Source organism: Rattus norvegicus, chromosome 7, assembly GCF_021556685.1.
Source record: "Rattus norvegicus strain SHRSP/BbbUtx chromosome 7, alternate assembly SHRSP_T2T, whole genome shotgun sequence".
Lineage (NCBI taxonomy): Eukaryota > Metazoa > Chordata > Mammalia > Rodentia > Muridae > Rattus > Rattus norvegicus.
In genome coordinates, this window is record NC_141540.1 from 44,377,259 (window position 1) to 44,404,060 (window position 26,802).

Genomic DNA, 26,802 nt, shown 5'->3' on the forward strand with positions numbered 1-26,802 from the left:
GTTTTGTTCAGGAAATTTTTTCCAGTGCCCATGTGTTCCAGATGCTTCCCTAGTTTTTCTTCTATTAGTTTGAGTGTGTCTGGTTTGATGTGGAGGTCCTTGATCCACTTGGACTTAAGCTTTGTATAGGGTGATAAGCATGGATCGATCTGCATTCTTCTACATGTTGCCCTCCGGTTGAACCAGCACCATTTGCTGAAAATGCTATCTTTTTTCCATTGGATGGTTTTGGCTCCTTTGTCAAAAATCAAGTGACCATAGGTGTGTGGGTTCATTTCTGGGTCTTCAATTCTATTCCATTGGTCTATCTGTCTGTCTCTGTACCAATACCATGCAGTTTTTATCACTATTGCTCTGTAATACTGCTTGAGTTCAGGGATAGTGATTCCCCCTGAAGTCCTTTTATTGTTGAGGATAGCTTTAGCTATCCTGGGTTTTTTGTTATTCCAGATGAATTTGCAAATTGTTCTGTCTAACTCTTTGAAGAATTGGATTGGTATTTTGATGGGGATTGCATTGAATCTGTAGATTGCTTTTGGTAAAATGGCCATTTTTACTATATTAATCCTGCCAATCCATGAGCATGGGAGATCTTTCCATCTTCTGAGGTCTTCTTCAATTTCTTTCTTCAGTGTCTTGAAGTTCTTATTGTACAGATCTTTTACTTGCTTGGTTAAAGTCACACCGAGGTACTTTATATTATTTGGGTCTATTATGAAGGGTGTCGTTTCCCTAATTTCTTTCTCGGCTTGTTTCTCTTTTGTATAGAGGAAGGCAACTGATTTATTTGAGTTAATTTTATACCCAGCCACTTTGCTGAAGTTGTTTATCAGCTTTAGTAGTTCTCTGGTGGAACTTGTGGGATCACTTAAATATACTATCATGTCATCTGCAAATAGTGATATTTTGACCTCTTCTTTTCCGATCTGTATCCCTTTGATCTCCTTTTGTTGTCTGATTGCTCTGGCTAGAACTTCAAGAACTATATTGAATAAGTAGGGAGAGAGTGGGCAGCCTTGTCTAGTCCCTGATTTTAGTGGGATTGCTTCAAGTTTCTCTCCATTTAGTTTAATGTTAGCAACTGGTTTGCTGTATATGGCTTTTACTATGTTTAGGTATGGGCCTTGAATTCCTATTCTTTCCAGGACTTTTATCATGAAGGGGTGTTGAATTTTGTCAAATGCTTTCTCAGCATCTAATGAAATGATCATGTGGTTCTGTTCTTTCAGTTTGTTTATATAATGGATCACGTTGATGGTTTTCCGTATATTAAACCATCCCTGCATGCCTGGGATGAAGCCTACTTGATCATGGTGGATGATTGTTTTGATGTGCTCTTGAATTCGGTTTGCCAGAATTTTATTGAGTATTTTTGCGTCGATATTCATAAGGGAAATTGGTCTGAAGTTCTCTTTCTTTGTTGTGTCTTTGTGTGGTTTAGGTATAAGAGTAATTGTAGATTCGTAGAAGGAATTCGGTAGGGCTCCATCTGTTTCAATTTTGTGGAATAGTTTGGATAATATTGGTATGAGGTCTTCTATGAAGGTTTGATAGAATTCTGCACTAAACCCATCTGGACCTGGGCTCTTTTTGGTTGGGAGACCTTTAATGACTGCTTCTATTTCCTTAGGAGTTATGGGGTTGTTTAACTGGTTTATCTGTTCCTGATTTAACTTTGATACCTGGTATCTGTCTAGGAAATAGTCCATTTCCTGAAGATTTTCAAATTTTGTTGAATATAGGTTTTTATAGTAAGATCTGATGATTTTTTGAATTTCCTCTGAATCTGTAGTTATGTCTCCCTTTTCATTTCTGATTTTGTTAATTTGGACGCACTCTCTGTGTCCTCTCGTTAGTCTGGCTAAGGGTTTATCTATCTTGTTGATTTTCTCAAAGAACCAACTTTTGGTTCTGTTGATTCTTTCTATGGTCCTTTTTGTTTCTACTTGGTTGATTTCAGCTCTGAGTTTGATTATTTCCTGCCTTCTACTCCTCCTGGGTGTATTTGCTTCTTTTTCTTCTAGAGCTTTTAGGTGTGCTGTCAAGCTGCTGACATATGCTCTTTCCTGTTTCTTTCTGCAGGCACTCAGCGCTATGAGTTTTCCTCTTAGCACAGCTTTCATTGTGTCCCATAAGTTTGAGTATGTTGTATCTTCATTTTCATTAAATTCTAAGAAGTTTTTAATTTCTTTCTTTATTTCTTCCTTGACCAGGTTATCATTGAGTAGAGCATTGTTCAATTTCCACGTATATGTGGGCATTCTTCCCTTATTGTTATTGAAGACCAGTTTTAGGCCGTGGTGGTCCGATAGCACGCATGGGATTATTTCTATCTTTCTGTACCTGTTGAGGCCCGTTTTTTGACCAATTATATGGTCAATTTTGGAGAAAGTACCATGAGGAGCTGAGAAGAAGGTATATCCTTTTGCTTTAGGATAGAATGTTCTATAAATATCCGTTAAGTCCATTTGGCTCATGACTTCTCTTAGTCTGTCGACATCACTGTTTAATTTCTGTTTCCATGATCTGTCCATTGATGAGAGTGGGGTGTTGAAATCTCCCACTATTATTGTGTGAGGTGCAATGTGTGTTTTGAGCTTTAGTAAGGTTTCTTTTACGTATGTAGGTGCCCTTGTATTTGGGGCATAGATATTTAGGATTGAGAGTTCATCTTGGTGGATTTTTCCTTTGATGAATATGAAGTGTCCTTCCTTATCTTTTTTGATGACTTTTAGTTGGAAATTGATTTTATTTGATATTAGAATGGCTACTCCAGCTTGCTTCTTCTGACCATTTGCTTGGAAAGTTGTTTTCCAGCCTTTCACACTGAGGTAGTGTCTGTCTTTGTCTCTGAGGTGTGTTTCCTGTAGGCAGCAGAATGCAGGGTCCTCGTTGCGTATCCAGTTTGTTAATCTATGTCTTTTTATTGGGGAGTTGAGGCCATTGATATTGAGAGATATTAAGGAATAGTGATTATTGTTTCCCTTTATATTCATATTTGGATGTGAGGTTATGTTTGTGTGCTTTCATTCTCTTTGTTTTGTTGCCAAGACGATTAGTTTCTTGCTTCTTCTAGGGTATAGCTTGCCTCCTTATGTTGGGCTTTACCATTTATTATCCTTTGTAGTGCTGGATTTGTAGAAAGATATTGTGTAAATTTCGTTTTGTCATGGAATATCTTGGTTTCTCCATCAATGTTAATTGAGAGTTTTGCTGGATACAGTAACCTGGGCTGGCATTTGTGTTCTCTTAGGGTCTGTATGACATCAGTCCAGGATCTTCTGGCCTTCATAGTTTCTGGCGAGAAGTCTGGTGTGATTCTGATAGGTCTCCCTTTATATGTTACTTGACCTTTTTCCCTTACTGCTTTTAATATTCTTTCTTTATTTTGTGCGTTTGGTGTTTTGACAATTATGTGACGGGAGGTGTTTCTTTTCTGGTCCAATCTATTTGGAGTTCTGTAGGCTTCTTGTATGCCTATGGGTATCTCTTTTTTTAGGTTAGGGAAGTTTTCTTCTATGATTTTGTTGAAGATATTTACTGGTCCTTTGAGCTGGGAGTCTTCACTCTCTTCTATACCTATTATCCTTAGGTTTGATCTTCTCATTGAGTCCTGGATTTCCTGTATGTTTTGGACCAGTAGCTTTTTCCGCTTTACATTATCTTTGACAGTTGAGTCAATGATTTCTATGGAATCTTCCGCTCCTGAGATTCTCTCTTCCATCTCTTGTATTCTGTTGGTGATGCTTGTATCTACAGCTCCTTGTCTCTTCTTTTGGTTTTCTATATCCAGCGTTGTTTCCATGTGTTCTTTCTTGATTGCTTCTATTTCCATTTTTAATTCCTTCATCTGTTTGATTGTGTTTTCCTGGAATTCTTTCAGGGATTTTTGCCATTCCTCTCTGTAGGCCTCTACTTGTTTATTAATGATTTCCTGTGTTTCCCTAAGTGTGTTCATGTCTTTCTTGAAGTCCTCCAGCATCATGATCAAATATGATTTTGAAACTAGATCTTGCTTTTCTGGTGTGTTTGGATATTCCATGTTTGTTTTGGCGGGAGAATTGGGCTCCGATGATGGCATGCAGTCTTGGTTTCTGTTGCTTGGGTTCCTGCGCTTGCCTCTCGCCATCAGATTATCTCTAGTGTTACTTTGTTCTGCTATTTCTGACAGTGGCTAGACTGACCTATAAGCCTGTGTGTCAGGAGTGCTGTAGACCTGTTTTCCTCTCTTTCAGTCAGTTATGGGGACAGTGTGTTCTGCTTTCCGGCGTGTAGTTTTTCCTCTCTACAGGTCTTCAGCTGTTCTTGTGGGCCTGTGTCTTGAGTTCACCAGGCAGCTTTCTTGCAGCAGAAAATTTGGTCTTACCTGTGGTCCCGAGGCTCAGGTTCGCTCGTGGGGTGCTGCCCAGGGGCTCTCTGCAGCGGCAGCAACCAGGAAGACCTGTGCCGCCCCTTCCGGGAGCTTCAGTGCACCAGGGTTCCAGATGGTCTTTGGCTTTTTCCTCTGGCGTCCGAGATGTGTGTGCAGGGAGCAGTCTCTTCTGGTTTCCCAGGCTTGTCTGCCTCTCTGAAGGTTTAGCTCTCCCTCCCACGGGATTTGGGTGCAGAGAACTGTTTATCCGGTCTGTTTCTTTCAGGTTCCGGCGGCGGTGTCTCAGGCGCAGAAGTCCTGCCGCTCCTGGGCCCTCCCCCACGGGAGCCCAGAGGCCTTATACAGTTTCCTCTTGGGCCAGGGATGTGGGCAGGGGTGAGCAGTGTTGGTGGTCTCTTCCGCTCTGCAGCCTCAGGAGTGCCCACCTGACCAGGCGGTTGGGTCTCTCTCTCACCGGGTCTGGGAGCAGAGAGCTGCTGCGGGCCGGGATCCGCGGGTGTGGGACTTCCGGTAAACACAGACCGTGCCTCCTAGAGAAATTCTGCTTCCGTGTCCCAAGCTCACCAGGCAGCTTTCTTGCAGCAGAGAATTTGGTCTTACCTGTGGTCCCGAGGCTCAGGTTCGCTAGTGGGGTGCTGCCCAGGGGCTCTCTGCAGCGGCAGCAACCAGGGAGACCTGTGCCGCCCCTTCCGGGAGCTTCAGTGCACCAGGGTTCCAGATGGTCTTTGGTGTTTTCCTCTGGCGTCCGAGATGTGTGTGCAGGGAGCAGTCTCTTCTGGTTTCCCAGGCTTGTCTGCCTCTCTGAAGGTTTAGCTCTCCCTCCCACGGGATTTGGGTGCAGAGAACTGTTTATCCGGTCTGTTTCTTTCAGGTTCCGGCGGCGGTGTCTCAGGCGCAGAAGTCCTGCCGCTCCTGGGCCCCGCATTGTAATTTTGATGGGGATTGCATTCAATCTCTTGATTATTTTTTATAAATGTCCATTTTTACTGTATTCATCCTACTGACCCATAAGCTTGGGAAATCTTTTTATCTTTTGATATCCTTTTCAATTTCTTTCTTCAAAGACTTGAAGTTTTTATCATACAAGTCTATTACTTGCTAGGACAGAGTCACCAAAAGATATTTTATATTTTGAGGCTATTGGGAAAGGTGTTATTTCCATGACTTATTTCTCAGTCCATTTGCCATTTGTATGTAGGAGGGCTCCTGAGTCAATTTTGTATCCAACTACTTTGCTGGAATTGTTTATCAGTTGTGTAAGTTCTTTGGTAGATATTTTAGGGTCACTTACATAAACTATCAAATGATCACACTTTGACTACTTCCTTTCTAGTTTATATCTGCTTGATCTCCTTCAGGTGTTTTATTGCTCTGAGACTTTACTACATTTAATAGAAATGGAAAGAATGAACAACATTGTCTTGTTTCTCATTTCAGTTAAATTGCTTTGAGTTTCTATTTAAATTTATGTTTGCTGTAAGCTTTCTGTAAACTGCCCTTTTAAAGTTCAAGTATTTATAGCTTATATCCCTGATCTCTCCAGGACTTTTATCATGAAATGGTGGTAGATTTGATCAAACGCTTTTTCTGCATAGGGATGTGGGGTTTTTTTGTTGTTGTTAATTTGTTTGTCTGTTTTAATTCAGTGTGTTTATATGGTAGGGATTACTCTACTGGTTGGTTTTGCGTGTCAATATGACACAAGCTGGAGTTATCACAAAGAAAGAAACCTCCCTTAAGGAAATACTGACATGAGACCCAGCTATAAGGCATTTTCTCAACTAGTAAACAAGGGGGGAGGGTCCAGTCCATTGTGGGTGGGTCCTCACTGGACTGGTAGTCCTGGGTTATATATGATAGCAAGCTGAGAAAGCCAAGGGAAGCAAGCCAGTAAGCAACACACTCCATGACTTTTGCCTCAGCTTCTTTCTCCAAGTTCCTGCCCTGTGTGACTTCCTGTCCTGACTTCCTTTGGTGATGAACAGCAATGTGGAAGTGTAAGCTGAATAAACCATTTCCTCCCCAACTTGCTTCTTTGTCATGATGTTTTGTGCAAGAGTACAAACCTTGACTAAGACAATTACATTTACTGATTTTCATATATCTCTCTGGAGATACAGCATAGTTAATCATGGTGAATGATCTTTTTGATTCATTGTTGAATTTGGTTTGAAGCATTTTATTGAGTCCTTTTGCATTTCTGTTCACAAGTGAAACCCTTTTTGTGTTGTGTCATTATGTGGTTTGGCTATCAGGGTATCTAACTGGAGCCTCATAAAATGAATTGGACCATGTTCCTTCTGTTTCTATTTTGGGAAATAATTGAAGAAGTATTGGCCTTAACTCTTCTTTGAAAGCCTGGTAGAATCCTTTGCTAAAACCATCTGGCCTCAGGCTTTTTTTTTGTTAGTTTGTTTGTTTGGAAGACTTTTAATGACTGCTTCTATTCCACTACAAGTTATAGGTCTATTGAAATTGATTTAACTTGGGAAAGTGGTGCCCTACCAAAAAATTACCCATTCCTTCTTAGATTTTCCAATTTTGTGGAGTACCTGTTTTTAATGTATGTCCTTAGGATTCTCTGGATTTCCTCCGTATCTGTTGTTATGGCTCCCTTTTCCTTGCTAATTGTATTAATTTAGATATTATTTTTCTTTTAGTTTGAATAAGGGCTTATCTATTTTGTTGATTTTCTTAAATAACCAACTCTTTCTTTCATTTATTCTTTTTACTGCACTCTTTGTTTCTATTTGATTGACTTTAGCCCTGGCTTTGATTATTCCTGCCATTTACTCCATTTGGAGGTTTTTTCTTCTTTTTCTTTCTAGTGTGTTATTAAGTTTTTAGTATTAGGCCTCTCCAATTTCTTCATAAAGATGCTTAGTGGTATGATTCTTCCTCTTAGCACTGCTTTCATTGTATCCTATAAGTTTCGGTATGCTGTATATTTATTGACACTGAAATCTAGGATGTCGTTCACCTCTTTCTTTATAGACCCAGTAGTCATTGATCTAGTAGTCATTGACTTCTGTGGTCATTCAGTAGAGAGTCATTTAGTTTTCATGAGTTTGTAAGCCTTCTGTTATTTCTGTTCATAGGAAAAAGGAGAGCAGAGTGTTTATTCACTTTGTCTCCTTGGAATGTGGGGAGACAGTAAAGAAAGGTCCCTCCAGAGGGTCTGCTATTGCACTGGGGATAAGAACAGAGCAGATGGGGCAGGGTTGCTTTAGGGCAGTGGTTCATAATCTGTGACTAGCAACACATTTGAAGGGGTTTGGGGACACATGTCAGATATCCTGCATATCAGATATTTACAGTGTGATTCATAGCAGTAGCAGAATTATAGTTATGAAGTAACAACAAAATAATTTTATGGTTGGGGGTCACCATAACATAAGGAACTGTATTAAAGGGTCATAGCACTAGGAAGAGTGAGGAACATAAAGGAGAAGGGAAGATCTATGGATAGCTTGTTTGCTTTCCTGGAAGGAGTGATGTGTAGGTTAGCAGGGAGTGCCTGCTGGAGCTGGGGACTAGGATAAATTGATGGGTGGGAGGAGAAAGATGCGGAGGGGTTGCTCTGTAGAATTCATAGGAGATGTGGCCAGAGGGGAAGGAAGACTGCAACTGGTGTTCTGTTGTAGAGCTAGCAGAGGAGGGAAGGATGAAGGTCTTCAGTTGGCTTTCCTGTTTCCATGATTTACTCAACAGGTGCGCTCCCAGTGAATGCCTTCTAGTATTGGATGCTGGGATAACGGGGCAGGTTGCAGGAAGGAAGGTTGGGGAAGAAGCTCTTCCTAATCATCTGGGAAGGGGATCAGAGAGGAAAGGGAAACGATAGGTTTTCTGCTGCAGAGCTGGGGATGGGGCTCGGGGAATGGAACTTGGGGAGCAGAAGGAGAGCTGTGTATCTGCCTCCAGCCTACTTGAGGCCCTGAGAGAAGACATGATTGGCTTAGTAGGGGGGTCTGCTATGATTTGGGGTTATGGCAGAGAGATGACTGTGGGGAGGGAGTTTCTGAAGGGGATTATTTGTGGAATTCACAGGACATGGAAACAAGGAGAAAGGGAAGGCTGCCACTAGTGTTCTGCTGAAGAGTAGGAGGTGAGACTAGATGTGGGGGAACAAAGGGAGCAGAGATATGCAGGCAGCCTACCTGATTTTCCGGCAGGTGTGACAACACGTTATTGAATGGTGGTGGGACCTTCTACTAAACAATTTTTAAAAAAGATTTATTATTTATGTATTCGAGGAATATGTGTGTTGATGAGAGTGTGGGTTTGTGCATGTGTGTTTTTTTGTGAATATATGGTAGTATTTGTGTGTGTGGGGGGGCTTGGAGCAAGGATAAAAGGAATAAGAAGAGGGGAATTTGTTCACACTCCCTTGATCTCTTGGGCAGTGTACTGACTGAGGCCAGATTCAACTGCAAAGGCAGGTAAGTTTAGAAGCCCTTAAGTTAGGCACTAAGTGTAGAAGTCTAAGTTTCTCTAAAGGGCATAACAAGGGGAGCGAGGGGGTGGATGATTGTATAGAGGTGGTAAAGTATAGAGGGATCCCTGAGTCTGAGGCATCTCAGTGACCTGGTGGGGACTGAACAAAAAAGGCACAGCTGGTCAGTTGGTCATCAAACACTGAGCAGGGTTCAGGGGCAAAGAGCCTAAGGAGACACGGTCTGAATGAATGAAGCCAGAAGACAAAAAAAACCAAACCAAAACAAAAACCAAAATGTGCTGGGAAAACACAGAGCCTTATCCAAGGGAAATGGTCAGACTCGGGGAAGCATTTAAGTTGACTTGAGGGGGAGAACTCACCAATTGCTTGTGGTGGATGGAATTCAAAGTGATCAATGTACCAGAAAGTGGATCTGTTGTGGGTAGATCGGGTGAGTAGAGTTCCAGTGTGTTTGGACGCTAGGAGGGCCCCAGTCACAGCACCAATGTTAGGATAAAGGGCAAAGGTGGGACGCCTTTGGCAGGCCTGTGCCCAGGTGTGTCATTAGCTAAGAAATCATGCCACCCAACAGATCGAGTATAAGAGGTTTATTGGGAGGGGGAGGGTGAAAAGCCATCTTGGGGTGGCACATGAGTGGGGAGAAGGGAGTAAGGGAGGGAGAGACAGAGACAAAGACAAAGACAGAGAGACAGAGACAAAGACAGAGAGAATGAATAAGACCGAGAAGGAGGGAGAGACAGTAGAAAGGAAACAGGAGAGAGGGAGAGAGAGAACTGCAAAAGAGAGAACTGGGGTGCCATGGGTGTGTGCATTTTATGGGCCACACCTGGCCTCAGCAGGTGTAAGCTGTTGCTAGGTACCTGAGGGTAGGCCCGAGGATCTGCCTGGTGGCTAATGGCCAGTCCTACGAAATTGCTGGGAATATAGGTGTATGTCACCATGTCTTTCTGGTTCGTTCTTGTGAGGTCTGGAGAAAAAACTTTGTCGAACCGTATGATTTCATATCAGTCACTGTAATGAATGGGTTATCTCACTGGCCTCAAAACTTTATTATTTAAAATTCACGAAACTCAATATTTTTAAAGTCCTTTTCGAACGATGGAGTCAATGGGTTATTACTATTTTTTTTTCTTGCCAAAGTACTTTGTGAGCTCCTTGAAGTAACCATTATTTCTCTTATTATTTTTTTTCTTTTCTTTTTAACCATGAATGGCCTCACAGACGTTAAGTAACTTCTCTTGGACAAGATTGAGTGATTAATGCTTTTAGTGATGCCACAAAGTGACTTCTGTCTGGTTCTTCTGTCTACTAATTATGACTGGGGACTTTGGACTCTGTAGGACAATTTAAAAACCTTTTGAGGATTCTTTGGGTAGTGTCAACTAAGCTGTTTAGGTGAACGTACTGAGCAACTGTAAAAAGGAGAGAGAGAAAGAGATGATTGATAGAGTCCATCACATAATTACATCAAAGTGATATGGTATCAACCGGGCTCAGAAATGACATAACAGCATTTTACAATTATAATGAACTCTGAATTGAGATGTTCAGAAATGTAACTGACAGGGCTTTACTTGTCACTCTGAGAGCAAAGTGATCTGTCATGTTCTAGGAAAAGGATTATACATGTGTGACAGAATGCATAACTTAACTTAAATCTCCTCTAAAATTCCAGAGTTCTCGTTATACACTCAACTGAAATAATGCATGGCTCTAAAGATCCATGAAGATCTTTTGTCTTCCTCTTCAACACACAATAAAAGTGGGCAGGGGAATATTGTTCATACAAATCATGTAAGTATACATGATTCTGATTCTCTGTGGCTCGTACCTCAGTGCCATCTATGGTCGAAGACATCTGTATGCTATTTTGGCTCTCCGCTGCTTCTTCTAGCTCTATTGTTCTGTGCTATTCTTTTGCCTCTTACTATATGATTGTTGATGACTTACTGGATTCAACTTTCCGCTATACGTATTTGCAGTCCTTGGTCATTACTTCATCTTCTGAGGCTGAGAATATCACTCCATACTGATGTAGGTGTTTGTGATCGCAGCTCTAGAGAATGGATACACACTGTATTTCTTGCATTTTAAGTTCTGATACCACAGTAGGAAAAGAGGAAGTTTTTTGAAGAAATAGATTAGGAACAAGTAGATATGAATAATCAAATGATATAAATTTGTGTTGAATTTTATTGGATCAAATGTTTCATCAGCTTCAGTTGATGTGGTCATGGAATTTTTTTTCTCTTCACCCATTGACACAGGGATGTCAGTGACTGACACTATATTGTTCAGGTAGCCTGGTACAGTGTAGGTGAATACTCACACTATGTAATTTTGTATAAAGACTGTTGGAGTCATTTTGTTGATTTACTAAACTACAAGTCTTGTTATTGAAGGGTTTTAATGAATTCTATCATGAAGAATTTGTACAATAGCTTCCTTTCCTGCTCTTTATTTGCTTGGACAGTCTTTGGTTTTGTTATCATAGTAAGTTTAGCCTCATGAAATAAGTTGTTAGTGTTCCCTCCTGTTCCTTGAAAGGTGTTGTGTCAAGCTGTGCTCAGTTAGTTCTTTAAATGCCTGGAAGAATTCTCTAGTGAAACCATCTGGGCCCAGGGATTTATTTGAGGAAGGTTTTAAACTACTAGAGCAATTTCCATAACTGTTGTAGGGATATTCAAATGATTTATTTCATATTGTATTGAGTTTATACATTTAAAGGGATATATGTTTTCAAATAATGTAGTCGAAATTGTGTGTAGTCTCTCTCTCTCTCTCTCTCTCTCTCTCTCTCTCTCTCTCTCTCCCTCCCTCCCTCCCTCCCTCCCTCCCTCCCTCCCTCATTCTTAATATCAACAGGGACTAAGACAATAAGACTTTCATACAAAGTATTAACAACTGGCATCTTTCTCTCTGCAATCTTTACTATAGTTTTCTTGGTTTTTGTTGCTCTTTCCATAGAAATTCTTGGTTTGCTGTTTAACGTGTTTACAACATCAAATTCTATTTCTATCGTAGAATTTATTTTCTTTGTTGTTTTTTGAGTGCATACACACTATAGTGGAGCTCAAGAAAGCATTAACTCACTGAACTGCACTGCCAGCCCTGATTAGGTTCTTTGTAAATAATTTAGAACATCTGTGCATGAGGCTAGACTCTACTAATTAGAGTACAGTTGGATTGCAGGTACCATGGGAAGTTTGACTCTTGATAAAATGTGAGTCCACAGCTCTATGCTGCTCTAGAATCATAACTGTTGGTGATCACCTCACTTTCCTGGTGTGTGTTCTCTAGTTTCTTCTGGCATCAAGTCTCTATGAGATTTGTGCACTTTCATTTTGCTGAAATTTATTTTTCATATGTGTGCTAATGAAAAAATTCTGGTATGTTCTATGTAGAGAATCTTGACTGAAGGCAAGAAGTCCAGTTACAAAGAGAAATCATTGTTCAGTTGCCTCAGAAGAACGATATCCATGGCTCTGTGGCTCTAGCGAGGCTGGAGAATTTCTTTTTAAACTGTGGTTCAACAGTCTATAAAGCATAACTTTAGTAATAAAATTTCTAGGCATTTTGTGAAGTTTCTGAGTCTGTGTGCCACCATTCTGTCACCCCAACTGGCTTTATGATAGCTGCAATGATCTTAGAGCAAAGTCCTTCCTCTTCTGTCTGGTCTTTCAGAAGTTCACAGCAGATCAGGACCAGCTGTCGATTCCTCTGATCACAATAGGGTTTTAGCTGATGTGGGGCTTCCTTCCTCTTCCTGGTCATCTGAGTCTTTCGGCTACCCCTTTAAACATTGCGGTTGGCTTCAGGTTTCTTCTCCAGAGTGTCTGGTTTCTCTGCATTTTCATCTACCATCCTGCTGGGTGCAGCGAAGCCAATTGCACTGATCTCGGTGCTGATGTTGGCTGTGTCATCCATCTGCTCCAATTGGAGTCATCTCATTCTTCCGGCTTCGCAAGACTGTGAATTTACAGCTTTTCCTCTTTTCCAACATAAGAGCTTAGTGTGAGAAGCTCCCCTCTTTGTAGTATTTTAACACAATCTTATAAATTATGTTGTACTTTATATAGTTGTGTTATGCTTTCATTTTTGCTCAGTTCAGTACAGGTTCTAAGACCCCTCTTAGATAGCTGTTCCTCTGGATTGTGAGACCCATGACTCATTTAGCAATCAATCTGATGGCCAAGGCCTTTAGGTATGATGTCGAGAAGCATACTCTCACCTGGAAAGTGTTGAAAGTGTGTTATCTAAAGGAAAATGCTAAAATCAGCTATAAGATTGTCTGCTAGTGACATTTAGAATTGGCGTATTTTAATGGTGAGCTCATCATGTTCAGGATTAAGTAAGTATTGGTTTAAGAAAAAATTTTTTTTGAGAGAATCAAATTGTAGGGCTAGTGAGAGTCCTCAGTCGAGAAAATGCTCCTCTTGAAAGCCTGAAGACCTAATTTGGGCCCCCTAGCCATAGTGTAAAAATCTAAGCATGGTGGCACAGAGTTGGAGTCCTTGTGCGTCAGAGGAAGAGATAGTACTTGATGGCCAGCTATCCCTGATGCACCAATTGTGAGCTATAGTAACTCTCCTTTCTTTATATGACAATCGGGTATATTCTTACAGCAACAAGAAAGCAGTAAAGATATACTAAAGAAGTAATGGGTCAGAAGTTGCTATGCGTGCACATGATGGTGAGCTTAGGAGCCAGCAGAAAGTTTCTGGTTAGAGAGATGGGATGTCTTGTGTCCTTTATTTCTCCTCCAGCTCTGATGGCTTGTCCCTGAGGCTACAGTGCTTGTCAGGGAAGCCTCTAGCTGTGATATTTTGTGAAAAGCACCAAGTCAGTAATGCCTGCAAAGCATAATTTCCACGATGAACTCTCAACCTATGTCTTCTGTGATTTTATTATTTCAGCCTTAAAAATGAATATGTAAACTGAGGTCAAAAGGTCTGTGTTTTGATAAGAAAAATTGATTTAGAAAGTTAAAGGCATGCCCTCGTTTTTCCCTGATACAAGCCTTCTCCCTTAATTTAAAAATCTGACATCAATCAGATGAGTTTGGAAGAGAAAAAAGTTTGCAGTAGTATGTTTAATTTCTCCATCAAAAATAATGTTTAAAATTTCCTACTCAATTAGAACTGGGCACCCTACTCCCACTATTCTCTTCGTTGTGACCAGTTACAGATCTTTGTAATAGTCTCCAACTATTGCAAAAAGAAGCTTCTTTGATGATGCATGATAGCCACATTAGCCAATGGATATAAGCATAAATATTTATAAGTATATTAGTTTAAGCAGTTGGCAGTAGTAGGGTCTTCATAGGCTTCTATGTCCTCTCCCGCCACTAGGAGTTGGCTGGGTTTGCAGTACCAGGCATGAATTCTTTCCTATTGAATGGACCTGAACTTCAATGAAAGAGCACTTGGTTATCTTCCAAGTGCTACTATTGCACCACTGGGGATATGTTGCCAGGCCAGTCACTGTGGTTCAAAGGCTTGATAGGTGGGCAGGACTATTGATTGCTTTTCTTCTTTGGCATCTTGCACGGCACTTTCGGAAATGACGAGACCTAGTCCTCAGGGAGGAGGCTTCCAGTTCAATTCTTCCAAGTCCTCTGCCTGAAGTATGAAGTGTCTTCAGCAGATGGATCTTGCTTTCAAGCTCTGGATTGCTTCTGAAGACAGACTGATACTAGTCTATACTCTTTAGAGAGCCTCCTTGACCGCCATACCAAGAACCAAATGGGAGTTTTCCCATGCCTGTCATTGAGAACTTTGTTAGACAGTCTGGCTCATGGTAAGGGTGGTAGGCAGGGCTTTGTTACCAAGTATAGTATAACATATTTAAACTCTTCCTCTCTTCCACTCTCTCCCCCCTCTCTTTCTCTCTTTTTCCTCTCTCTCTTTGTATATGTGTATGTGTGCATGTATTTTGAAGTTGGCTATAAAATAATATTTCATACATTCTTAGTTTTATTTATCTTTTGGTCTTCCTTCTCCTTCTGTATTACCCTACCCTCCCTTACTCAGTTAACCTCATTATCTCCATTTCCTCCTTCATAACACTTGTACCCTACTAGCCCCCTTTCTGGAGCCCCTCCTCCTCCTCCTCCTCCTCCACCTCCTCCTCCTCCACCTCCTCCTCCTCTTCCTCCTCCTCCTCTCATAGCCCCTGCCTACTTTTTAAACTCACTGCAGGTTATATACTCAATCTAAAGATGCAGAGTTAGGATGCATGGATAGGAGAGAAAATGTATTTGTCTCTTTAGGTCCGGGAAAATCAAGGAAGCAAGAGCAAAAATATTGTTCAAGAGCCAAACGACCGGGAAGCCTATTGCTAGATAGCATCTTCTAGACATAACAAGGAAACTACACCCATGACATCTGAAGAAATGGTTTCCCAAATAAAACCTGCATAATGACATCATGTGTTGACAAGCTGATCCCCATACCTTTCTGGATATTTAGTCTAACCAATCCCTTAGTTTCAATATCAGTCAGAGACTGGGCTTCTTAAAAATAAAAGCTAACACAGAAGAAGAAGATATATGACGTCAACTTTTGCCCTCCATATGATTACACGCTGCTTCCCCCAACACCACACATATAGACACAAATATACCACATACATATACACAAATAAAAACCAATAAGGAACTGGGGGATTTAAGAAAAAAGGGGGAAGATAGTAGTGAATTACAATGATAAAACAAAGAATAATAAATAATATATTCAGGAGGAAGAAAGGGTGGTTGTAATGATGGTGTTAGAGCAGTCGAGAGAAAAAAAGCACAATATTTATTTGCTTAAGGAAAAGCAAGTAAGGGCTCATATATATATTTTCCTAGTTAGAACAAATTATTTTCACTAATGTATAGCTCAGCTTCTCTATGTAAGCATAGCATTTATTACATACATCAATTAGCAGTGTCATCAAATCGAAATCTGAAGTGTCCCAGACCAAGACTCTAGGAAGTCTTAGGTTTTCAGAAGAATTTGGTGTCAACTTAAGAAATGTTTTGAATATCTTGGTTAAACTATTAAAAGGTGCAACTGAGATATTTATTGGCCCCTTAAAGGTAATAGCCAGGTCTGTTTTCCCACTCCCACTGTAATTGTCTCCTAATATGTATTACAAAATTATAGATTGTACTCCACTGAATTACAGTTTGGGATACTAAGTGATAGATTTACAGCATAATATCTCACTTGGGAATGAGTTTTAAAGTCAAAACTAGAATCCACAATGCCCTTGAAAATGTATGAAAACTTTTTATACAGTCTGGCATCACCTCTCACTAATCCAGCAAATTATCCCTTCAGCTGTGGGTAGAAGCTCCTTTTCTTTGGATGAGCATTAGGTTGACAGCTGACTGAAGAGCCATAGCCCGGGGAAAATATTCACTGAAAGAGAAGATCCCACCCAGCGCAGCAAGATGATGTTCAGGCACAGGAGAAGGGTGGCCACCAGTAAATACCAGCACAGTTCTATCCTCCATGTCTTGCTAATCCAGAGCCATGAATGCATCCTGTGGACAACGAAAAAAATCAGCTGTTTCTTTCTCTCTAACCTTACACGTGTACAACTGAATGCATTTACTTTACAAAAGCACATGATGTTATCTGTCCTACTCTAATATTTACCAGATGGCATCAGTACACTAGATTCTTTAACATTAAGAACAGTCTTTCCACAAACATATGTGAGAGTTAGATTTGCTATTGCTAAAGGGATTTTTAAATGCATTAATTTAAATAAGCAAGCCAACAAATAAACCCAAGGAATTTGACAGAACCTTTGCCCGAAGTTAGGGTTGTGACAATGATAATAATTTTTAAAAGGCTACATGGTGGGGCTAAAACATCCAGAGTCGTTATATTCTAGTCTTGCACAATACAGCTGTGATGCATAATAAGAATTGGGAAACATCTGCTTCTCTCTGATATGTGGCTGGAAAACCATAGGAGGGGATGTTGCAAAGCAGAGTGACCATATTGGATGTGCTAATTGCTGCTTTTTATGCTGAATTCCAATTATCTTGGCAATTAAGATAGAAATATTTGCTGAGTAAACAAACACAAAGCAGAATTTCCCTCCATCACAGGGTTCAGAATATATCCTAACATCTATTTCACATGCTATCTCAGTGATTTTTGGGGAGGTTGGGGAGGGAGTTCTGAAAGCAATTTTATTTACTATATGTAGATACACTATGTACCAATCAATGATGCGCTCAGCTCTATAAATCAATAATGAACATTGAAAATATTGAAAATAAGCATTTTCCCTTCCTGCAGATGAGCTCACCATGTAGGCAATTATGAATAGACTTACTGCATTCTTTGTAATTAAAAATTTAAAAATAAGTGTCTATTTGAGACCAATAGAGAAATGGAGCCTTCCTTTCCCTCGGACTAAATTGACTTTTGTACCTTTCCAGACTCACCGATTTTTTAAGCCTTTAAACAGTTTGAAGAGAAGTGTTTAAAACAACCTTGAGAGGATAGGATGGAAAAAGGAAAACAAGGAGGCAAAGAGAAAGAGAGGCAAAGTTGGTCCAAGATGCAGCTCAATTCTAATAAGCTTAGAAAGTTAGATTCTTCTAGTGGCATATTAATGTCATTTGGTTATATTTTGAAGGAAAAAATCCCCACAATTTATGGCCATGAGAAGTTAACCAATGAGAACCACTCAGTTTGGCTCCTCTCTGTGTGTTTAGAGACCTGGACATTCATTAAACAGACTAATGCTGATCTGAAGACCCCAGACTCGAGTTTATTTTACTTTCTGAGATATGTCTCCCTTGTAATGATATGTGCAGTTGAGTAATTCAGTGTGGACTTGTAAAAGCTTCAATGCAGAATGCTTAGAACTTTGGTCTATCTTGAAATACCAGTCCGTTCATTAGGCTCCACATTTCTAAATCCCAAGTTCAAGACTGAATTATGAACAACCAGGTTTTAACCAGGCATTTTGTAAAAAAAAAAAAAGCAATAAAATCTTTTCACATAAATTAAAGTCAAAGTATCCAGTCTGAAGGGGGTTTCAAAATGTTAGCACAAAGGAGCATCCCTTCTCACCACATAGTGCTACAAAGAGATATTTATACGTGAAGATGTTCCAATAAAGAACTCTATAATCTTCATTACATATTGTGAAAAACTGAATCACAGGAATTTTGTGTTGTTGATGCCAATGTTATCCTTCCAACTACCTTCAAATAAAGTAATAAAAAATGACATGTAGCTAAATATTTATCTGAGTCAAGTTTGTGTCTGTATTCTCTTATTGGGTGTACTGGCTGGTTTTGTGTGTCAACTTGACACAAGCTGGAGTTATCATAGAGAAAGGAGCCTCCGTTGAGGAAATACCTCCACGAGACCCAGCTGTAAGGTATTTTCTCAACTAGTGATCAAGGGGAGGACTCAGCCCATTGTGGGTGGGGTCATCCCTGGGCTGGTGGTCTTGGGTTCTATAAGAGAGCAAGCCGAGCAAGCCAGGAGGAGTCAAGCCAGTAAGAAACATCCCTCCATGGCCTCTGCACCAGCTCCTGCTTCCTGACCTGCTTGAGTTCCTGTCCTGACTTCCTTTGGTGATGAACAGCAATGTGGAAGTGTAAGCTGAATAAACCCTTTCCTCCCCAACTTGCTTCTTGGTCATGATGTGTGTGCAGGAATAGAAACCCTGACTAAGAAATCGGGTTTGGATTTGAGCTAGTATTTCTTCAAGCACTCTTCATCCCAGTACTATAGACAAACAACTCTTTCAGATAAGTGAGGTCACTCATCAGAGGCTACACCAGTTTGGAACTATGTTGAGGCTAGGTCAGGCTTCTGGTTACCAGAGCCCTCTACCCTCTTCCTCTATTTCTAAAAGGAAGTCCCCTTTAGGATTGGTTTTGCGGTTTTACTCTATATTTCAGCGAATAATCAGTTTCTAGTAGATTAAGATGAAGTTGGTTGTAAATGGAGAAGGAAAGAAAGAAAATGAGGTTCTTTGGGGGGCACTTATTTCCTTTGTATTCTTGTGTTTCTGAGAATGTTAGCTACAACACAAAGAATACATATATGTATATATACATATATATATTCAGAGTTACCATTGTATTGTTGTGAATAGACAGCATGACAAAGACAACTCTTATAAAAGAAAGTATTTATGTTTATTTTGGAGTTTGTTTAGAGCGTAAGTCCATTATCAGCAAGAAGCAGGCAGGCACATCACTGGAGCAGTGGCTGAGGGATTTACATCCTGACCCGCAGGCATCCAGAGACTAGCATGGGCTTTTGAAACCTCAAAGCCCACCCAAATGACATACTCCTCCAACAAGGCCACACCCACACCAATAAGGCCACACTTCCACACTTCTAATCCTTTTAATCCTTCTCAAACAGTTCTGTTCCCTTAAGACCAAGCATTTAATTATATGAGCCACGGGAAGGGGACATTTTCATACAAACGATCACAAGAAACTATCCTATTTATTCCTCGATGCTGATTTCACATTTCATCTTACTTGGAGAAAGCAAAAGAAACAATTTCCTAAATGCCTTTTTTTACCTTACTCACACAAGGAAGAAGCAGGTTCCGTTGATGAGATTAGAAGAGGAGTCACAAAACCTGCGTAACTTGGGTATCGCTTAACTTCTCATGACCTGCCTTTCCTCAGGTCTCCCTCATCCTCCTTGGCTCCTTACTACATGAAAGTGGGAGGGATCAGTAGTGCAATTGGTAGCTTAAAATGCAAATTTGAAAGTGGAAATGACAGTGTCATTCTAATATATCAGTTTGAATTTAATTTGGCATTTTAAAATTATAGTGACTCCTGTTAATACCTGGTCTCTGGGATATTATCTGGAACACTATTCCTGACATTTCCAGAACTTGCACATGGTCTTTTTGTTATCATTATAGATACTAAGATAGCAGAACTTTATTGCCTCAAATAAAATATGCTAATAAAATTGGATCTACTTAAAAGATTCTTATATAATTTTTGAAGGTAAAAATATGTGTTTTTAGTTTTCTACCATGACTACAATGAAAAAAATTTAAACTTCTTGAGACATAAAAAGCGAAGGCAGTAATAATAGGAAATTAGGTAAGTCTATAAATTTTGCTGCCTGACAGTTTTGTTTTAAAAACCACAAAATTTTTGACACATCATAGTTTAAGAATATGCTTTCAAAATGTCTAATTGCTAGCTGAAAGAAAGACAAGAATCTGCTTTGAATCCAAAGCTCCCATCTGTTAGCTGATTGATTTAGTATGAGTTTGCTAATAATGAGTTTTATTTTTAAAAAATGAACATTTTAAATAAAGATGTGAAGACATACTTCTCCTTTTTTGCTGATGGTCCTGTTATGGTAATCGCTCCAAACCAGACAGCACTCAGTTCACCATACTACATCACTCTCCAAGGTCAAGAGTTCTTGCTGTACCCACTGCTCTTCCTTAACACCTGCTCCTTCGGCATCAGTTAGGAGATCGTGACGTAATCAGGGTTAAGGCATTTCGTCCCTTAGAAAACGTGCTCAGCGAACAAAAGGACCAGTTACATTTCTTTACTTGTTATCCTATTTCTCTACCCCGCAGGTAACTTGGTATAATACAAGAGCATAAACTTTGTACAAACAACATGTCACATGTGAATGCAGAAACAAATACTAGAATCAGGTGTATTTATGATAGTTTTTAAAGAGGTCTCCAATGCCACTCTGCACATCAACATTTTGTTGATTATGTTTAAGAAAACGCATTTCCCACAATGGTAATAGGTTACCCATGATGTCTAGAGACAATCCAAGTAAAGCTTATGACACACTATCCAGGACACACTGAATGCTCAATGAAGAGAATCTTTTGTATCATCATTGTTCTTGAAGTTACAGGTACCTGTTCTGTGCATTCTTGGCACAGCCTTGAGAAGCTGATACCAAAAGGCATTTCAAAAGCTACTAGCTGACTCAATTTTACCTGCAGGTTTTATCTCCCCTGCTAATGTTTTATGGAATTTTGGGGTGTTTCTTCTTAGTTGCCATATGATATCATAATAATTGGGGTTGCCTATTGGAATTCTTGGTCTCATTAACTCACTAATAAAAGAATTTAAGAGTGGATTAAGATAGAGGTTTGAGGGAAATTTTATAAGAGTTTAAAAGAACAACCCGTAGGGCAAGCAAACTGTTAATCTAAGCAACTGCCCAGAGGAGGAGAATGGAGAAGAGAAAGGAAAATGGCATGCCATTTGAGTTTCTGGAATAGAGGTTCACAGGGTAGTACAGCCCCATTGTAGGAGAAGGTTAGAGGAAGAGGAAGGTAAAAGTTTCAGAGAAAGCATATGTAGATTTTGTTCAACATCTTAAACAGAGAAACAGAGAAAAGGTAGTGGGGGAAGAAAAGTTGTATCTGTGTGAATCAAGACTGAGAAAGACAGACAGACTCAGCTGACTCTCCTGACTGTTCAGCTCACAGAGACTATACCGTGGGCGGGAATTCAAAGGATTATCTCTTTGCCATAGCTTAAGGTGAACTCATCTTCCTAGCAGTGGTCTCATAGCTAAGTGATTGACCCAACTCAACTGGAATGTTATGTGTGAGACCAGGCCAGAGATTCTATTCCTGTGACCAGAAGGTTATCCTTCATGGGGATTTACCGACGCTCTAACACTATCTTAGTTCTTAGTCCCAGAATTGAGATTCTCTCAGAACACCAAACCCAGCTGGTTGCCTCATCCTTGAAATACAATTTCGGGTACCTTGAAGTTCTTTATTTCCTAGATGTGTTGGGATGCTCGCTCCTACTTCGAGTCTTCACTATCAGAGTCAATCTGGGTCTTAAGGCACTTAGAATATAGCACTTTTAATACTTTTATCTCCATTGATTTCTACCCTTTCAAGCTAGTAAGGCGATGTGCCTTGCATGTCACGGACACTCAAGAGTGTGTGAATCCATTGAACAGGTCAGCTAGCTTTTAGCACAATATGGATTTTTTTCATACAGTGCTTTTTTTTCTTCCAGAGAACTTCATTTACTGAGAAGGTTATTAATATTGATGGATATATCCCTGCCACTTCTTGCCACGCCTTACCAGATGTAGATGTGGTTCTGAGTCTTTGTGCCATCGTTTGTTGCCAGGAGTGGTTTTGGAAGGACTAGAAAGAAGTCTGTGTTGTGTCAGTGCCTGTGGAACAACAACAAACTACAATGGAGTTGCTGTCCTCATAGACTATCCAGGGACAAACAAAAGGCCACTTAGGGTCTCAGGGCAGATGCCTTAGCTGGCTCTCAGCTGGTGTACTACGAAGTCCCAATCTTTCACACACAAAAAGGCCCATCTGCCTGGGGAAACTGGAGCTGGCTTTTCTAGAGAGGAGGACAGGCAGGAAGTGTTAAATGCTAACTGTGGTGTATTTTGTTCTTTGCTGTATGAATTTCTTAAACTCAGTTATAATTGAATTTCCTCTAGGCATAAACATGTGATTGACAGTAACAAGGAACTGTGCTGTGCCTCTTAATAGATATCCTAATTCTCTGCTTGATAACAGCCATTTGGAACTGATATTGGAATGAGGCCAAGAGTACCAGTAAAACTATGTTCATAGTCTACAGGGCTTCACCAACTGCCATTCTTTACCCAGAAAGAAAGATTTTTCTGGGGACATAAGACATCTCCAGCCATAGGGGGAAAAAAAACCACTTAAGACTATTAACCAATAACTTCATTATTTAATGCTTTAGTTTCATTACTGTATTTTGGTTGGTTGGTTGTTTTTCCGGACAGAGATTCTCTGTGTAGCCTTGGATGTCCTGGAACTCACTCTGTAGATCAGGCTGTCGTTTTACTCACAGAGATCCACCTGCCCTTGCCTCCTGTATGCTGAGATAAAAGGCATGTGACACCCCTACAGGACTTACTGTAAATGGAGGCAATGCATTGGGCTGTTGTTGGGGTTAAAACAGAAGGGAATATATGTTAAAGTGCCTACTGCAGTAACTGGTAAAGAATAAATAAACTGTATATTTCACTTAGGGTCATGGTAATTATAATAATTAAAAATATTATCGCTTTCATTATTTTGTTTGCTTTATGGTTTTTTTTTGTTTGTTTGTTTCTTAAGTCTAGAAGCACATTAGTAGTGATCTCAAATGCCTTGGATTCTTGGAATGATTTTAATTTTCTAAATTAAGGTTACTGTGATTTTTATTTCAAGTTTTTGCTCCAGCACTTAACACTCTGTCGTATAAGGGTGGATTTTTCAGATGGTAAAAGAACTTGGCCAAGTTATCTGCCTCTTCTTGGCTATCAGAGAGGACCTTGCAAAACTTACAACAGTGACAACCTACTCTGGAGATATATTGGATAGTGACTCCGTGTCTATCCTTCGGTTAGCACCTTTGCTCCCTTGTCCCCTTCCTTCTCTCTTCCCTCTCTTTCCTCCTCCATTTTCCACCCTTTCCAAGAATCTTAACCCCTGAATTAGAACTTACTTAGGGCTGCTTTCTCTCATGAATCTCAAAAATCCCATTTTAATGCATACTTTTATATACATGTTCATAATATAACGTTTTGTTGAGAAGGGGAAAGCTGGGAACTGCTGTTTTAAAGCAAGGATTACTGACTGCTGACTAATAGGACAGCCATGGGTGAGATGAAGAAGGAAACAAAGAGGAAAGAAGGAGCTAGATGTCAGCCAATTGACAGAGCTGAGCTAACCCCTCAGGAAAACAACACAATTCAGTATATACTCCAACTTGTCAGGCGACTATAGCTTCCTGAGGTCCCAAATAGTATGGTAGGCCACTTGTTGTAACTTAGGAGGTGTCAGGGACCAAACGATTGGTTGAAAAATTTGCGTTATAATACGAGGTCTTACATAAATACAAGTCAATCTCAGAACATTTAATACCATCGGTACCGTGAAGAGTGTAAGCAAATCTGGCCTTTAAAATCTCTCAAAGGTGTGAAGCTTTGAGTAAGGAATCTATGTCCTCACATGAACTGATTGTATGGTATAAGCACTTAAAAGTGGTGCGATTTGTAAGGAAATATGCACACTCGCCAAAAAAGAGACACCAGATACTTTCAGGTGGCCTAAGCCCCTGCTCTTACAAGCACAGTTAGATGCTCAGTTCACTGACATCCTGTGGTTGGATTTGAGGGCCTCTGCACAAAACCAAAGGAGTGTAGCCGGTGCATGCAGGGAGATCATTTTCACCCCATTCCTGTAATTTGGCCCGCTCCAGAGTAACAAAAAGAGGCCTGAGAGGTTTAGCCTTCCAGCTAAAGACAGGGTTTTTAAGCTCAGCTGCCTTATAGTTTGTGATAGGATAGGGCAGAGCCATAGGGAGCATAGGCAATGTGCCAGGTAAAATCAACACACGTAAGAATAAAGGCAGGGGAGCATGGGCTGGCACACTTTCCACCAGGGCAGCGCTGTTACTCAGGATGTCACAAAGAGAAAGAATGCTTTTCAAGGTTTTAGAAGAAGGTAGAGCCATTGTGTAAGGGAAAAGAGAATATCCTTCAAGGATTCTTTGATGCATTTCCATTAAATTGATTTTATAAATAAAGATAATTTCTGGGAGTCGAGTTTAGACAGTCCATATATTCAAGGTATGCTCAGGATGTTAGTAGTAAAATGAATAGACAGATTAAGAAGGCAAAGGAGAATTATGACTGTCTCTCTGGGAGCCAGAAACATTTACAGAAAAGCTACTCTCAGACCTTGCCCCTTATGGAATTCCTATGAGGACAGGATGCACACAGCTGCCAGGATACCTTGTCATGATGTCATGTCCCAACTTGCATGTGCTGTGCCTTCTCTTGGTTTTCTGCAAGTCTTTAAATGTGCACTCGTCATAGAATTCACTATTTTATGCTAGCTCACTGAGATCCACACAACGACATATCTTTCTCAAGAGTCTCTTTTACTTCCCTGACCAACAACTCAAAGGCAGGTTTCCTGTGTCTGGCACTGAATGTTTTGCTAAATAGTCTATGGTTCTTGTGGGGAACATTATCACCCCAGATACCAAATGATATACCTTCATTTAAATATATGTTTATTTATATATTTTATATAATTTACATATAAATTATATGCATCCATATATAAGTATATAAATAAAATATGCAAATATAATTATACAATATAAATAATATTATTTATTTATAATGTATTCTAAGTAGAAAATAGTTTCCGCTGTCTTTCTCAAATGTCTTTTCATTTTTCTCTCTTCCCTCCTGTTTCCCTTTGAACTACCTTCCTTTTCCCATCCCAGTCAAATCTACCACCCCATTTTTCACATTTCTAATCTTTGTGACACTTACATTCTCTTACCTCCCTCTCTAGAACTCCCAACTCCTACTCCACCCCACTCACCGGCCCTTGTGATCACTTTTTACTTTCCTGGTTTGCATGGTTACTACAAATTAACTACTCTTGGCTAAGGAGGACACAGGCCCTGGAGGAGAGCCCACTGCTGCCATTTTCCTGAACCAGTATAATTTCTAACTGCACTTCAGATATTGATCCTTATAACCACCGATAAGCAGAGCACTCATCTCTCAGCAAAGAAGCAGGCAAAGAGCACCCCAGACAACTGGTCAGAAGGCAGAGCACATTTGCCCATAAGGTACCCAACCCCAATCAATACACCCATAGCCCGACCTCTACACTTCACAGTCAGAGGATATTGCAAAAGACAGGGACAGAGGATCGTAAGAGTCATGGATCTGGAAATTGGTTTGTGGAATAGTGTCTCCCATATGTGGCAGGGAAGCTGCCCATGAATCTCAAAAAGAAAGTCACAGAAACAAAACTTGCGCAATGACACCACTTCACATGCCAGGGCGCCTGGGGAAATTTCTCAAGTCCCGATCTTTACAGATAGAATTCTGAGTGATTAACGCTTACTAAGAGAAGGGGAATCAATCTTCTCTATGCATGAATCCTTGATAAGTTATCCAACCCCCCAGAGGTTAGCCCTAAACAAATACATATAAGAAACATTAAATGAACTCAAGCAGGCTACATTTATACACACATATGCACATATAATAGATACACACAATACACACACACACATACACATAATTAAAGTAGAGATTGTGTGTTTGAGAGAGGAACACAGAGGGAGTTGCAATAGGAAGATGGAGAGTTGTGAATTAAATACGGTAATTATGCATAAAATTCTCAAAAAATAATTATAAAAATCTATTTTCATTAGATTCCAAACTAACGCATTCCTGCAAGTCTTTGGTAATCACCTAGTTTTGGTTAGCTGCTCATTACCTCTTTTTCCTTCTATCTTCCTGACCATCCTGGCTTAAGCTTTTAACCCCCAACTCCCCTCCCATTCTTTCAGATCACACAGGTTAATCTTTCTTCCAAATCTGTTCAGAGTAAATCCTATTACTTCCTTTTATAAATAATACCCTGGACCTCACCATCACTGAATGACATACTTAAACCCACAGATCTGGTAGCCACGAGTAGGGTTTTTCCAAATCAAGATTCAGCTCATTTCCTTTTCTAGACCACGTGTTGAGGGCTTCATTGCCAAACATTAAATCATCACAGGCAGGGGAAACGTATCTTCAACTTTTACTGGCTAATATGGAATTTCAAGTGATTTATATGTTCAATATATTTTTATTTTACTTCTGATTAAATAAAAAACAGGGTCATTGGCTTTTACATGACTCTTTTGCAAGGTTGTGGAATACACACACACACACACACACACACACACATCAGCATGTGGAATCAAGCTATAAGAAAGAACATAGTTTCTAGATAAGATCTATGTGTGAGCAAAGTAAAAAACCTATAGCTATTGAGGTGGTAATGTGATTAGAGGAAATTCTCTAGAAGGACTAATAAATAGCCCTTTCAAATTAGTTATCTGTGTACTTTAATGCACAAAGAGTCTAAAAGTTAATTTACTTTTAGCTGTATCAATAAT

At 40.0% G+C, this 26,802-nt stretch overlaps 1 non-coding gene across 5 annotated transcripts in view; it reads right to left on the bottom strand.

Annotated features, from left to right (window-relative positions):
- Csl1 (citrate synthase like 1) overlaps positions 1-26,802 on the bottom strand; it is a 114,685-nt gene that overhangs the window by 67,339 nt on the left and 20,544 nt on the right. For 3 of the 5 annotated variants that reach the window (XR_015624602.1, XR_015624601.1, XR_015624605.1), the window contains one exon: positions 15,715-16,359. The exons of 1 other annotated variant lie outside the window; for it this stretch is intronic. This is a non-coding gene — a transcript (citrate synthase like 1). Of the gene's footprint in view, positions 1-15,714; positions 16,360-21,922; positions 22,016-26,802 lie in introns of those variants that run through there. One more of the 5 variants, XR_015624604.1, reaches the window with a different exon arrangement.